Genomic DNA, 17,220 nt, shown 5'->3' with positions numbered 1-17,220 from the left:
CGTGCTAAAGCCTGAACAATCTTCATAATGAACTACTAGCATCATATTATTCCTGCAGATACCAGTAGATACATTTCAACAGGCAAGTAAAGTATAAACTCCTAATGCTGACATCCAAGGCCATCTCCAATCTGGGTTCAAATTACCCTTCTAGACTCACTTTTTACTGTTTTGCTTCCTGTGCTCTTTCTTTCAACAAAACCTAATTAATATTCCACTTCTCGTTTTCATTTTGTTCTTTCCCACTCCCATGTCTTTGTTTATATTCTTCAACTTGCCCAGCATGGAAGCCCCCTAGCATTATTTCTTGGAATCTCTCCCTTCTTTCAAGACCCACCTTCTTCATGAACCTTTCCTGCACTGTTCCACATGAAAAAGGCAAGTCCCTGTTCTTCTGAGTTCTCACTTTGCCTCTTATGTCCCTCCCCTTTAAACTTATAAATAATTGTCTTGTACTTATTTTATTTTTTGGTTTTTAATATCCTCAAGAGATTTGTGAATATATTAAAAATACTTCATAAATCCTAAAGATTCATGTAAAAGTGAGTTAATGCTTTTGCATCTTATCTGTTTGTACTTACAGCACCCACTACAATACCTTTTATGGAATGGCTGTTTAATGAATGTCAAATATGTGAATAAATGAATGACATTCTATAGAGGCATAACTGCCATCAAAAATGAAAAATAGATTTTTAAACTTGTATTTCTTCTTAAGCAAGAAAGAGCTTAGAAGAGAACTATATTTTGCTTTATTACCATAGTGAACTACTTTTCCTGTTTGGCACAGGTTTTGCCAGCTTCTCAGTTGTTATGTGCTGCAAAAGTAAAACATATTTAAGGCAAACCTATGCATGTACACTCATAGATGTACATATAGTTACACAAACGTACTGCATCTAATGCCAAATATAAATGGTTTCTGTACTATCATATTTTACAGTATCATTGCTTATTTTGTTGTGTTGTTGAATCATTTTTCAATTTGTCCAATTCTTCATTATCCCATTTGGGGTTTTCTTGGCAAACATACTAGATCGGTTTGCCATTTCCTTCTCCAGCTCATTTTCTAGAGGAGAAAACTAAGGCTAACAGGGTTAAATGATTTTCCCAAGATCACATAACTAGAAGTGTCTGATGAGAGATTTGAAATCACAAAAATGAATTTTCTTGAATTCAGGGCCAGCACTCTATCCACCATAGCATCTAACTGCCAAAATCATTGCCACTCCCATTTTGTCATTAACCCAGAAAAAAAAAAGTATTAGATATGAAAAAGGAGAGGAAAATGAATAAAATGGACTATATGTGACAGGAGAGAAAGCTGACCTTGAAGCCAGGAAGAATTGAGTTTAAGTATTGTCCCTAATACTTATTGGCTATATATGTCTGGACAAGCCATTACTGTCTCAGTTCTCTCAGTACCACTGTAAGTTTCTAAGTTGTAAAGAAGATATTTACTGCCTCACATTGGTAGGGGGGATGTCTTCATCTGGGAGTTCCCTATATGATGAAATCGGAGGCTTAGTCCTTATCTCCCTGCATATGTACAATCTATTTTTACCTCAATTTTTTTCTTTTTTGATTTAAGAAATACAAGTGTGCTTAGATGCCTTCCAACTATAATTCCACAGTACACCTCAAAGTTCAGGGGACTTGAAGTAATAGATTTTTTTGAGTTTAGAAGTATAGAGGACCACAGGGATCATCTTAAACAATTCTGTCATTTTGCTAGTGAGGAAATTGAGGTTCAAATATTTTAAATGACTGACCAAGAGTCATAGTAAGTAGAAGTCAGAAAATGTATCTCTCCATCCATTAACCATATGGTCTGGTACAAGTCACCTAATCTGCCTGAGCTGAAATTTCTTCATCTGGAAAATCAGGATCATAATATTTGTTCTGCTTCATTCACATGGTTGCTGTGAAAGTTAAATGAACTTTTGGATATGAAAAATGCCTTTCAAGTGTTATATAATATTAAATATTATTTCTATATTCTTTTTACACTAGCTTTATAAAACTATTATCTTTTTTCCTCTTCTTCATCTTGATAGAAAGCAAGAACAACAAAAAATAAATGCTAATGTGATTAATATTTCTTTCCATTGAGCACTTCAAAAGATGGTAGATAGTGTAAGCAAGATTTAGAAATAATGAGTTCCTTCAAGAACTTTTGTTCAAGAAGAGACAAAAGAGCTCAACCATAGGGAATAAAAGCAAATTCAGCCAGATGCTAAAAAGGTCTGGGGATGCAACATTGAAGGTAATAATATTAAAATGATTACTTAAATGAACCTTTTATCAAAATAAAAAATACAGGAAAAATAGTTACATGGCTTTTAGTAGTGGAGGTTTTTATTTTTTTTAATTTAAACTCAGGGATATTAAATCAATTTTTAATCTGGGAAATGAAGTTAAAACTAAAATATGAAGAGCATATAGTATTTAGAAGTCTAATCTTGTTAAATTTTATTTTAAACACTCTTTTACCTAATTTCCTGTGTCATCTAACCCTTCTTAAACCAAAAATTTAAACCATACCTTTTGGTCTTAAGTTAACAGTATGTTTTCTCAAAGAATCAGTCAGAATTATTTAAATTCTCAAATAATTTTATAAACGCAGTAATATGGAACTTTTTTCCAGCAATTATGATCAAAACCTATTGATACCTGTTTATACTCTGTTATTCCTTTTTATCTCTTCCCAGAAAGTCATTATAGTTGGTCTAGTCAATGTTGTTGGGCACTTCTCACTTACTCATGTAAAGTTTCCAGAGAATAGGGTCTGTTCAAAGTTTATCCCTTGCTCTCATCACATGGCTATTCTGTCATCTTCATTTTCTTTCTTTCTTTTTTCTTTCTTTCTTTTTTTTTGATAGCCCCTTATTTGCCAACATGCTCCTCTCCAGGAGGATATGCAGTTTTGAATCATCAGAGACTGTTGTGTTCTATAATTCACAGTCATACTATATCAATAGAATGTTGATAATGAAAAAAAGATGGATCTTTATTTCAGAGAGTTACATAAGCTCTTTAGCTGGAGAAGAGAATCTCTTTAAAAATAGGAATCATATGGTTTTGTAGTGGAAGAGACTTAAGAGATCATTTTACAAATAAAGAAATTGAAGAAAAGATAGTTTAAATGATTTGTCCAAAGTCCCTCAAATACAATATAGATATACGATGGACATTTAAAGGATGTTGGTGGAAAAACTGTTTTAATAACATCATCTAATATTGGCTAGAGAAGGAATGAATAGTGATGTTGAATTCTTTAAGATCCAAAGCAAGCCATTCCATTTTTGGATATCTCTAATCATTATATCATCGTCCTTTACAATCTACAGTTTTCTCAAAGGACTGGGGTAATTTCATTTTTATAATGCTTTCAAAAGGAAAAGCAAATTAACAACAGCAAATAAAAAGAATATTCTAGGTGACTAAAACAACATTCCTAGAGAGAACATCATAGTTTAGGTATGACCAGAATGAATTTTTTACAAGCATAAATTAGGAATGCCTAGTATCTTCACTATGATAATTTGCCAACCAATGGATTTTCATACTTGGCCAAATGGCCAATATGAATAAGTAGTACTCATCATATACTATGAGAATTAAAGAGATTCTATAAAATAAAACATTTTAAACCTCATGTGCAAAAAAAGGTTGCAAAGGTACACTACATTTTATATGATGTCTCCAACCCAAGGTACTCATTTTTATTCATTCACTTGTTATTTGTGGAGCTTATATAATGTTCAGTTCCCAAAATTGGATGCATTTAAAAGAGTCAAGAGGGGTGGGTAGGAAGTTTAAAAAAAGATGTCATTTTTGAGATTTTTTTGTATACCACTGGTATTCAGATGAACTCACTCTATTGTGCCACAAACATACTTTACTTTTCCACAACATACTCATGTGCATGCATATGCACACACACATGTGCTTGTGAGTACATACACCTGTTACTTTCATATGACAACAGTAGGATTTTTTGCCTTTTTGGATAGCTCTTGTCAATAAAAATAAATTTTGCAATTGAACTATGGTCTATGCATCTCAATAAAAGGAAAAGAAATGCTGATGAGGAAGAAGATAGGTTGTTGAATTGAACTACTTACAGGAAGCAGTGGATAGAACATCAGACTAAGGTAAAGATAACCACAATATAGAAACATAGAGAAATAATGCTGATATTACTGCACACTGAATTAAATAGCTATTCTCTTTTTTTCTATGACCAAATTTCCTTAGGGGGAAAGTAATACTGTGTACCCCCAATATGAAAAAAACTGCAGAAATAATTAAAACCCTTCTTTGAAAATCAAATAAAATAATCATTTTAAAAGTCAAATCATTTGAATGTGGTAATTCGCAATACTAGATATGAAGTATTATATAACAGTTTGTTGTTTTGGGTCACAAACAGCAAGATCAAATTATATTAGATGGAAAACTATTACATTCCTCTTCAGCATGATGGCTAAGTAGACATGAGCATACAATTAAAAGGTTAAACCTAAATTCTTAAACAGGGTTCAGAAATTCATTCACTTCATGGATTCACAAACACAAAAATGTGTGTCAGAATGATACATGGAAGAGAAATAATTTTGAAAAATTCCTACAACAGAAAACATGCTAGCCTAGTTAAGCCACTTTATGTTGTTGATAGTGAGAAACACGATTAATTCATTTTATATTAAGCTTTCCTGTATGTAATTTTGTTTCATGTTCATTATTTCACTTATGCTAGGTGCTAGGGATAGAGAGAAAAAAGTAAAGATAGAAAAAATTGATAGAAAATAGTGAAACAGTTTCTGCCTTTAAATGTTATATTTTATTGGATTAGACAGAATTTGCATATATAAGGGTAAGATTGATTGATTTACTTAACTCCACCCCACTTAAAATAAGTGACAAGATGCCCAATTAATCAATACAATCATAGGCTTTAGACTATGTGAAAAGTCTTTGAAAAACATTTGATAAATGAAATGATGCCAGACAGAAAGTCTATTCTAATTGGTTAAGGGATTTTGCTACATGCTCTGAGTCCTGTATAAAAATATTGAGTTAGAAGGAATCAAAGAACTCCAGAAATCAGAGCAAACATGAATAAGTATGACCTGGAGTTGTGAGGGGAGGAATGGAGAAGCTGTTATTTTAGTCTGAGTCAGGTCTTTTTTCTCCTTATTCCCATTTAGCTGGAGAAGGACTTGTCAAAATTCAAAACATCTGACATCAATAAATTTAAATCTATTTAAGTACTTACAATGTGCCAGACACTGTGCTAAGCCCTGGAAAATTTTGAACTTATTGTTATCCTAGAATCTTTCCCTTCAATATTGGCAGCTGGAGACACTTTTATGAAAAGCAGAGGAATGACAGAGATTTACTATGCATAAAGGGACCTTCTTGAGCACCTTGCAAATGGGATAAAAAAGCTTCCAGCAATCAGAATTTGCATTCCACCTTTATCAAATATGCTATCTAAATAGTCTTGAGGTTACTCTACACTGAACTCTATATGTATTATAGGAAAATATGTCACAGACATTATGCCCTATTAGTAAGTAGCACATTCTAAAAGTTATACAAGATAGGCTTACTAATTTGATTCTTAATTTTTAATCATAGAGGAAAATCTTTGGATTTAGGGTACAAGCCAAAGGTATTGGAGGATCACTGCTGAAAACTAAAGCAAGACTTTTGAGTCTCATTTGGAAGATGTAGCTAAATTCTGGGTACCTTATTTGTTAGCAATAGTGGAGGTTAGCATAAGGGTCCTGAGGGTATATATATATATATATATATATATATATATATATGTATCAACAAAACACAAACAAAATATAACAACTTTTTTTTGTAGTGTTGGTGATGGTAGGGTCACTAATAGTTGAGGGATTTAAAAGACCTGATTCTTAGGACTTTATATGATAAAACCAAGAATGGAATAAAAAAAGATTACAGGAATGCAAGATAGCTAGATTGGAAATGTAAAGCAATTTATTGGAAGAATAAAAAGAATTGCTTCACTAAGGATATGTGGAGTGGAATTATAAATATTAAAGTAATAAGTGATAAAAATTAGGTTGGAAATAAAAGGTGAATGGATTCAAGTGGCCAAAGGAGGAATGTATGTGTGATCCGATCCTATATATAACAGAGAGACAATGAAATTTATTGCATAGAGACTGAAGGTGTCAGGTGTGTACTGGTTTATAATAATGATAATCTCTGAGCATACCAACGTTAAGCTTTTAAAAACTTGATTCATGGGGCATCTAGGTGGTGCAGTGGATAGATCACCAGCCCTGGAGTCAGGAGGACCTAATTCAAATTTGGTCGCAGACATTTAACACTTCCTAGCTGTCTGACCCTGCGCAAGTCACTTAACCCCAATTGCCTCTGTGTAAAAAATAATTAAAAAAAAATAAAAACTTGATTCTCATGCAAATACTTTGGGTTGTTCATTTACCCATCTATTGTTCTCTTGCCTCCAACCAGTTCAATAACAGGTAACATTAGACATTAATTTAGATGTAGGTATTCAATGACTCACTATGCTAACAAAATTAAATAAGAAATAGCACTGATAAAAGTAAACAATTTAATTGGGGGGAAGGATTAAAGAAAAAATAAGCCATTGGGGAAATTGGAAGAAAACAAACAAAACAAATATGCTAAAAATGAAATAGTCTTTGCCTTCAAGGAGTTTACAATCTCTTAAGGGTAAAAAAGGAATAAAATATACTCATAATAAATACAAAATATGCCTCAAAAATGTAACTGAAGTGGGAAGTTGGTCAGTTGAAACCTCTAACTTTGATGAAATCACAGGGCATAAAGAACAGATGTGAGACACAAAGGTGTAAATGTTCATATCTTTTAGATTTTTTAGTCCAAAGCAAAAGAAAATTATTTTTAATACAATTTTATTTTTCCCCAGTTGCATGTAAAATTAATTTCAAGCATTCTTTTGTTTTAATGAGTTTCAACTTCTCTCCTTCCTTTCTTTCCATCTCTTCTCTCAGGGATGGTATTACATTTTAGTATGGGTTATATATATATACAATCATGCAACCCCACCATCACCACCACAACCACTAAAAAACAAAAGAAAGCCAAAAATCTAAAACCTAAAAGGAAGTCTTTTAAGAGGTAAGAAATTCTTTAACTCATTTGATGAAATTATATGGATCGGCTATATCCTATTGTCCTTACAAATCAAATATAAACTTAGAGGATTCAGTAATTTCTGATAGTAAAGAAAAAAAATTGCTATAGAAGAAGAATCTAGTTCTTCAGAAGGTATTGTTCTTGTCTGTCTCTTCTAGAGTACAATAGAGTGAAAGTTTATGCATAGGGAGGATGGATTTCTCTCTTTCCTTCTTTGCCTTGTCAACAATGGCAACTTACAGAGGAGCAGTTCACTTAGTATGGAGGACATTATGCCCAACAGAGAGCCAGTCAACAGAGTTCAGCTGCAGGAGACTTACCTAGGGAGCCAAAAGGTTCCTAGGGGAGCAATATGAGAACATTGTAAGAAGATAAAAAAAAGACATTGGGGTCCTTCAATATTCACAAAACTTGCCTTGGCCACACATATTTCTTATGTGTGTATCTCTTCTAATATCCCAAGTATGTGCTCACTCTTCCTATTAACACTGTTTAATTTGTGCTATAGTATCCTAGGATTATAGAGGGAGGGAGAATTACAACTACTCATTTTTCATTATTTAGGAAGTGATTTTGCTTGAACCTAATTGGGTAAACACCAGTGGAAAGTCATGAGATATAATTTCAAGAATGAATACCAACATATTACCTTAAATATAGGATGACCTTGACCCTCTCTGATACAACCTGGAATTTAAAGTTGAGGGTAGCCTATAGGTGGTACTACATCAATGCTGTCATTTCTTGTCAAAAGATAAAATTGCAACTTGAAGAATCAAGAAACACCTTGTATAGGAGGGATCACTTGAACTTGTTGAAGGGAACTGAGGATTTTATGAGATGGTGGAGAGGAGTCAGATTATTCCAAGCAGGGAAGTCAGCTTTTGGAAAAGCAGAAAGTGAATAATATGTTTCACATTGAGAATGTTAAGTAGAACAGCTTATCTGGAGCAAAAAGTATGTGAAAGTGAGTATGTTTAGTGTGATAATCCTAGAAAGATAGATTAGAGAATTTTAAAATCACTTTAAATACCAAAATTTTTCCCCCTGAGTGTAAAAAAAAAAAAAAAAAAAAAAAACTCAAAACAAACCAAAGCAAACAAACAAAAAATGCCAGCATTCATGATTAATGGATTAATTTCATAGCTGTGTGGAGAATGGATTGAAGAAGGGAAAAATTGAAGGGAGACCAACTAAGAGAAAATGTTTGCAGACACAGGCCAGGTCCCTATCAGCTAGTGTTATGTCTTCAAAATATCTTGGCATCATTACTGGAAAACTATTCCTCCTAAAGTCTGCTGTTTGTCCTTCATTTTAGAAATGAACCAATGACATCACAGGATTAGGTGTTGATTTGATTGTGAGTTGGATTTAAGTGAGGCAGAGTGGCACAAAGTTATCAGTCTCACTCATTCCTCCAGTCACCAAAGTCTAGTGGCAAGACAAAAGATAAGATGACTAGTGATGTCCAGAGATGTGATGGATGACCTTGGTGACTTGGATGTGTGACCAAACTCTAAGTTCTCCAGAGAAGCTGATTTAGCCATCTTCATGGCTTTTGGGGAAAAAAAAATTGTTTTCATGCACTGATTCTGCAGGAGGAGTTTTCAAATGCTTGAGGTAAATAATTCCACTCACTTAATGACAGATTTGAGACCTGTCAGTTAACCTCACCCTATGGGTTACTTGTGGATTCTAGTACTTAGTCTTCATTAAACATTGCTAACCTGATTGACTTTGTTCTACCTGAGTTGTCTCCTATGTCACACATTGTTATAAAATTTTGCACATTGTAGACACTTAATAAAGACTTCAATTATTCATTCACAGTGTTCTCCCTACTGCCCTAATTTATCTTATTTTTCTTGTGGTCACCAATCCAAATAACATTTTCTTTCATATTGCCATCTACTTATTGAGAAAAGAGAGATGTCTTCTATTGATCATTACAACAGAGATGGATACAGTGACCCTACTCAGTTTTTTATTTCCTACCTGATATGGGGATGCAGAACTATAGTTCTCTCTACTACAGATGGGAGGGAAGGGAGAGAACTTGTGTAGCATCCCATGCTATATTGTGAGAAACTCCTGTTTATATAAATAGCATTATTATAGTGGGGTTTCAATGTCTAATTGTTCTCTTGAAGCTATTAGGCACTCAATGAATGTTTGTTAAATGAACAATGATGAAAGTCAGAAGTCTCAAATATAATTTGAAGCTATTTTTGGTTATTTCAATTCCAAAAGCAACTTTTACTTGATTTTCATCTAACACAACATTTTACTGTAGCATGGGCTAAAATGGGGAGACTGAGTACATTTTTTCTGATTCACAGTACTGTAAATCTAACACATAAATATCAGGTGATATTCAAGTAGGCATTGGCTGTGCATTTACTGGGGAATTGGCAATGTATATTCATGGTTGTAGGCAGTATTTGGGTTACCCATATCTCTTCCAAATGCAGTATTCTATGAAAAACACTAATTTTCAGAGTGAGTTCTATTCACCAACCATACAGCACTTGCTGGAGTAATATTTTATTCCTGGGATCAATTCTCTGTCAGTGATAATTTTATGTAGAGAAAATGTTTGTATAGAAAACCAGAAGTAATCAGACTGTGGCCTGTTGTAGTCATTTTGAATTTAGCAGAAATGTGCAGCCCTATGGAGCCCTGGGGTTAGGGGTAGAAGATGAAAAATACAGAAAATTCTTCAAGCAGCTTTGACTATCACCCAAAAAGGAGGAGAAGGATGTTTTTGAGAACTGAATATGAGAAATAAATATCTGGAACTATGACATAAGGTCTCAATCAAGTAGAAATGAAATTGCTGGTTTAGTTCACCATTGCTATATTTTAGTTAGAAACATGATGAAAAATCCTATTCCTTTTGGGTACATAAGAAGAATTGTAGGATGATTATGCTGGCAATATGATCTTATTGTTAAGCTATTGGATAGTATAATTCTGCAACTTGGGAGCAAAGACCAAGGCTCAGCTATAATCAGAGGCTATCAAAAGGAAAAAAAAAAAGACAAACAATTTCCTGTGTTTGTCATTTTCTACTCTTTTAATACTTAGGCAGAAATTCCCCCAAGGATTACAGATTCAAATTTGGATGATCCTTCTTGCTTGATATGTATTCATGAAAATCATAACTACAACTTGTTATAGTATCATTTTATCCTAACTTAGATTTCCTTTCTTGCAAAGCTCAGTTAAGAAAAGAAGACAATGCTTTAAGGAAAAATTTTAACATTCTTCAATGGATACAGATTCAATAATAAATCTCTCCCTCTCTTCTTCTTTTCTCCTTCTTTGTTCCTTTTCTTTCTTTTTCTTCATCTTCTTTTATCTGTCTCTTTGTCTTTCTTTTTGTGTGTCTCTCAGTTTCCATCTCTCTCAGTCTCTGTCTCTTTATCTCTCTGTGCCTGTCTCTCTCAATCTCTGTCTCTCTGTCTCTGTCTGTGTTTCTCTTTCTGTCTGTCTCTCTCTCAACCCAGTTTTGTCTCTACTTCTCTCTACCTCTGTCTTTTTCCTTCTGTCTCTATTTCTCTCCTTTTCTCTTTTCCTCTCTCATGTTTTGGCTACACCTACTAGTCTTCTCCCTTTTCAAATTTCATAGTAAGAATAAAATGTTAGAGAACACTGAAAAACTGCCTCCTCCGACCTAAGTATTACGTTTGTGACAAATAGATACAGTAGCTCCTTTAAAAGAAACCAGATGAATATGTTTTTGGATTAGAATGATCCAATAATCTAGAGAAGGGCTTGAAAGGAAGGGGTGTTTTCTAGATCTCTATATCAGATAAAACATACATACGCAACCACAAAAATTCCTAGAAATGGCTTATTGAAAGTATAGAAAGCATAATTTTAATATTAAAAAGAAAAACAAAATGGGAAATGAAGCAAATAACCGATGCCAAATCCTAACTTTAAAAATGAATGTCAATAGCAATAAAGAATAAGAAAAAAACCCTATATGTATGCAAAATCTACTTACCCTTTCATGAAGACATTGAGCTGTCTTTTTTTTTTAACATAAACTCTGGTTTTCAACACAGTTTTTGAAATGTAAAGCTGAATACTGATACACTTTTGAGATGACATTATGTAAATGAAAACATCACTGTCATTTGGAACATTGTTGCCCTTATCAGTTTTAATTCATTCCATATCCATTTACAGCAATAATGTTGCCAGTATGTATTCAGTTCATATTATATAATGAAATTGGTTATTTTAGTACTTTCCTTAAGTGACTTTCTAAGAGTCTGAAAGTGACTTTCTAATGAGACAGTTGTGTTGCTTGACTTTAGCCCCAAGAACAAAGTGTACATACTGAGTGTAGTTAGAAAACATAAAGTAAACATGCCAGATAGGTTGCTGCTTTGTCCTTGATGTCCATGAATGAAAGAGTTATGAAGCTGACTAGGTAAGGAACTTACAATAGCAACTCTCTCATGCAGCAGCACATTTCCAACTTTCTCACCAGATCCATCAAACATCTTTGCTACCTTCATGGCGACAGCCCAAATGACCTCCTACATACTTCTTGCACTGTCAACTGTAAAAGATGAATTAGCTTGCTCAAACACTTTATATTAATTTAAATCTGGTCTAGATACGTAATCAAAAAAGATTTTCTCCCCTACCAAGTGAACAGTTTCTCAAATCTACAAGTGTAAAATGAGTTAATAAGTATTTTCATGTTATGAAAAGCTTCTCAGAATTCACATCATTAAAGGTGCTGGAAACTAGAAATGGAAAACACCTATATCCTTGAGTCTACATTGATGTCATGGAAGATAATTCTCCTATGTATACATTTCAGAGAGTGGTTAGGTCATTATTTCTTTAAGCAGCAGAGGTAGTAAATTGGCCCCTAAAGAATGGAAATGATTGTATCGCTCAAGATCCAAAGCTAAAGCTGCCCATGGAATAGTTAATGTACTGTTATTTTGGTAATCCAAAAGATCTATTCAAATGTGAATCTGAAAAGGTAAATTTATCCCAAGATGTATTGTGGCTTATTCAGTCTTCATGACAGTCTTTAATGAGGGAGGTGTACAATGCCACTGTTATTTTATTCTTCCATTATCTCTGAAGTACTCTATACCTAAATAAAGGTATTTTAGTATTTAGAGATGAATTCTAGCCTCTGCCCTCCTGAAATTTTCTGTGTGATCCAAAATAAATTATTAAGTCTCTGCTTGTTTTCACTTGAATCAAATGGCAGCTAAAATACTTACTATGTATATTTCACTAGAATTTTAGATATCACTTTAAATTTTACTAATCATTTTGTAAATATCTAATTTGATGCTCACTGCAACATTATGAATTAGATATTTCTAGTTGCCTTTTACAGAGAGATTAATTCACTTGCCCAGAATCACATAGTATCTAAAGTGGAATTTGACATATATTTCCCTCTAGACAAATGTGTTGTTCAGTTTATTACTCAGCATAATGTGCAATATTCATTAATTCTTAGCATTAAAGTTGCAAGAGATCTCAGAGATGATTTTGTCCCACTTTATAATCTTACAGATGAGGAAGACCAGGATAAAATGACTTACCCAAGATAACAGGTTGCAAATCGCATAGCCAGCTCTTTCCAATAGCACCATGTTTTCATTTTAAAAATAAAAATCCATTTCCTAAGATTCAGAAAAATCTTTAATCTTCCCATTGTGATTAATGAGTATAAAAAGTACTAATTATTAGAATTAGTTGCATTGTATCTTTGTGACCTAACTTTGTAATCTACTCATTAGTCATTTATAGAACATACTCACCAATAGTCCTTTGATATTTCCTTTAAGAAACATTTTTTTTTGGTTTCTAAAAGAATTTAGTGAGGATATTTCCTTACTGATTTATCATCATCTATCATCATCTATCATCATCATCATCATCATCATCACCCTGATAGGCAGATGAACTTTTTTGCTTACTTTTGTCACAATACTTTCAGTTACACAACCTGTTTCTACCATATTTCAGAAAAGGGATCACTTCTCACTGGAATAGGGATAACTAAAATGCTTTGACATGAGAAATGTATATTGTGATGAATTGGCTCAAGAACATATTAAAACATTGCTTTTAAATCCTATAGATGGCTTTTAAGGAAGTTTCTGTTATCTTATATCTCTGAACACTATAAGCTACACACATGCTGACAAGTGAACTTGGCAACTTTTCAAAATAAGAGGAAGAACCGTGTTAATTCTGTGGAATTCCAAATATGTATCATAAGCATCAAATTCATCTTTCAGCAGAATAGTGTGTGAAGAGTGAAGTTTTTAGATATAACGTATTCCTTTCACTTTCACAATTGATGCTCATGAGAGAGTGGTTACATTAAGTCCTATCTTCTCATTTCCCTAAGGAAGCTTGAGTGTTTACCCTGAGTTTTTGCTAGGCATGGGACAGATGGTGAAATACTGAACAGGTGTAAAAATGTTTAATGGACATAATATCCCTTTATGTACACTTCACCAGGGCCTGTTAGACCACAGTTTCTCTTCCTAAAACTTTTAGTCTAATCATCAGTCATAATTGCTTATGGTTCATCCTACTTTTAGCTCATTGTATGCAATAATGTGTATTGTTTGATTAATCAGTAGGGTTATTTACCATGGAAAAGGTGAAAAATGCCTTATATAAATGTTTCTTGGGAATATTGGGAAATGACATAGAAAGATTTAGATTTGCCTATTGGCTCAATTAAACTCTCCACATTTTTCCATATTGGCTGAACCATAAAAACCATCACAACTACTAAAAACTCATATCTATTGAGAACAGAGAAGGATTTTTTTTTTTTTTGGTTTTTAAATAGTTCCTGAATTAATGAGAAATTTTTCCTTTTAACTATTTTCATTTTAGTAATCAACTTCTTAGGAGAAAACTCATTGTAGTCCCATTTTACTAAATAATCTTGATTTTCTGTTAATTATACAGGGACAAGTGTGGGAAGGACAAGTTATTTAAAAGAATCAAGAAAGAGATGGTGACTTTTCTTTGTTTTCTCAAATACCCTCAGAGAGTCTCAAGGATCAGCTTATTACTTTTGTGGTGAGTAAAAATATCACAAAGGTATACTAAGGCAAGGGTTTTTATTTTGATCAAGATAGTAGTTTATCAATAGTCAGACATATAATTGGTTTTATTTAATTGAAGTTTTTTTATTTACAAAGCATATGCATGGGTAATTTTTCCAACATTGACCCTTGCATAACCTTTTGTTCCAAATTTCCTGCTCCTTACCCCCACTCCCTCCCCTAGTTGCTAGAAGGTAGTCCAATATATGTTAAATATGTTAAAATATATGTTAGATCTAATATATGTATACATATTTATACAGTTATCTTGTTGCAGAAGAAAAATCAGATCAAGAAGGAAGAAAAAAAAACAGAAAGAAAACAAAATGTAAGCAAATAACAGAAAAAGTGAGAATGCTATGTTGTGTTCCACACTCTGTACCCATGGTTCTCTCTCTGGGTGTAGACGGCTCTCTTTGTCACTGCAAAAGTGGAACTGGTTTGGATCATCTCAATGTTGAAGAGAGCCACATCCATCAGAACTGATCATCATATAGTCAAGTTGTTGCCATGTGTAATGATCTCCTGGTTCTGCTCATTTCATTTAGTATCAGTTCATGTAGTTCTCTCCAGGCCTCTCTGAAATCATCCTGCCGGTCATTTCTTACAGAAAAATAATATTCCATAACATTCATATACCATAATTTATTCAGCCATTTTGCAGTTGATAGGCATCCACTCAGTTTCCAGTTTCTTGAGACATGTAATTTTTTTTAAATTTAATTTAATTTTTTTTTATTATAGTAACTTTTTATTGACAGAATCCATGCCAGGGTAATTTTTTTTACAACATTATCCCTTGCACTCACTTCTCTTCCGATTTTTCCCTCCACCCTCCACCCCTCCCTAGATGGCAAGCAGTCCTATATATGTTGAATATGTCCTAGTATATCCTAGATACAATGTATGTGTACAGATCCAAACAGTTTTCTTGTTGCACAGGGAGAATTGAATTCAGAAGGCAGAAGTAACCCGGGAAGAAAAACAAAAATGCAAACAGTTTACATTCTTTTCCCAGTGTTTTTTTTTCCTTTGGGTGTAGCTGCTTCTGTCCATCATTGATCAATTGAAACTGAATTAGGTCTCTTTGTCAAAGAAATCCGTTTCCATCAGATTACATCTTCATACAGTATCGTTGTTGAGGTATATAATGATCTCTTGGTTCTGCTCATTTCACTTAGCATCAGTTCATGTAATTCTCTCCAAGCTTCTCTGTATTCATCTTGCTGGTCATTTCTTACAGAACAATAATATTCCATAACATTCATATACCACAATTTACCCAACCATTCTCAATTGATGGGCAGCCACTCAGTTTCCGCTTCTAGCCACTACAAACAGGGCTGCCACAAACATTTGGCACTATACAGGTCCCTTTCCTTCTTTAGTATCTCCTTGGGGTATAAGCCCAGTAAAAACACTGCTGGATCAAAGGGTATGCACAGTTTGATAACTTTTTGGGCATAATTCAGATTGCTCTCAGAATGGTTGGATTCGTTCAAGCTCCACCAACAATGTATCAGTGTCCCAGTTTTCCCACATCCCCTCAACACTCATCATTATTTTTCCTGTCATCTTAGCCAATCTGACAGGTGTGTAGTAGTATCTCAGAGTTGTCTTAATTTGCATTTCTCTGATTAATAATGATTTGGAACACTCTTTTCATATGAGTGGTAATGATTTTAATTTCATCATCTGAAAATTGTCTGTTCATATCCTTTGACCATTTATCAATTGGAGAATGGCTTGGTTTCTTTATAAATTAGAGTCAGCTCTCTCTATATTTTGGAAATGAGGCCTTTATCAGAACCTTTAACTGTGAAGATGTTTTCCCAGTTTTTTGCTTCCCTTCTAATCTTGTTTACATTAGTTTTGTTTGTACAGAAGCTTTTAATTTGATGTAATCAAAATTTTCTATTTTGTGATCAATAATGGTCTCTAGTTCGTCTTTAGTCACAAATTTATTCCTCTTCCACAAGTCTGAGAGATAAACTATCCTATGTTCCTCCAATTTGTTTATAATCTTGTTCTTTATGTCTAAATCATGGACCCATTTTGATCTTATCTTGGTATCTGATTAGTTAAGTGTGGGTCCATGCCTAATTTCTGCCATACTAATTTCCAGTTATCCCAGCAGTTTTTGTCAAATAATGAATTCTTATCCCAAAAGTGAGGATCTTTGGGTTTGTCAAACACTAAATTGCTATAGTTGACTATTCTGTCTTGTGAACCTAACCTGTTCCACTGATCAACTAATCTATTTCTTAGCCAATACCAAATGGTTTTGGTGACTGCTGCTTTATAATATAGTTTTAGGTCAGGTACAGCTAGGCCACTTTCATTTGATTTTTATTCCATATGAATTTTGTTGTTATTTTTTCTAGATCATTAAAATATTTTCTTGGAAGTCTGACTGGTATAGCACTAAATAAATAGATTAGTTTAGGGATTATTGTCATCTTTATTATATTTGCTCGACCTATTTAGGAGTACTTGATATTTTTCCAATTGTTTAAGTCTGACTTTATTTGTGTGGAAAGTTTTTTGTAATTTAGCTCATATAATTCCTGACTTTCCTTTGGTAGATAGATTCCCAAATATTTTATGCTGTCGACAGTTATTCTGAATGGAATTTCTCTTTGTATCTCTTGCTATTGAATTTTGTTGGTGATATATAAAAATGCTGAGGATTTATGGGGATTTATTTTATAACCTGCAACTTTGCTAAAGTTATGGATTATTTCTAATAGCTTTTTTGTAGAATCTCTAGGGTTCTCTAAGTATACCATCATATCATCTGCAAAGAGTGATAGTTTGGTTTCCTCACTGCCTATTCTGATTCCTTTAATCTCTTTCTTGACTCTTATTGCCGAGGCTAGTGTTTCTAATACAATATTGAATAATAATG

The sequence above is a fragment of the Sarcophilus harrisii genome, chromosome 4 (assembly GCF_902635505.1).
Source record: "Sarcophilus harrisii chromosome 4, mSarHar1.11, whole genome shotgun sequence".
Classification (NCBI taxonomy): domain Eukaryota; kingdom Metazoa; phylum Chordata; class Mammalia; order Dasyuromorphia; family Dasyuridae; genus Sarcophilus; species Sarcophilus harrisii.
This window is presented reverse-complemented; position numbering follows the sequence as displayed.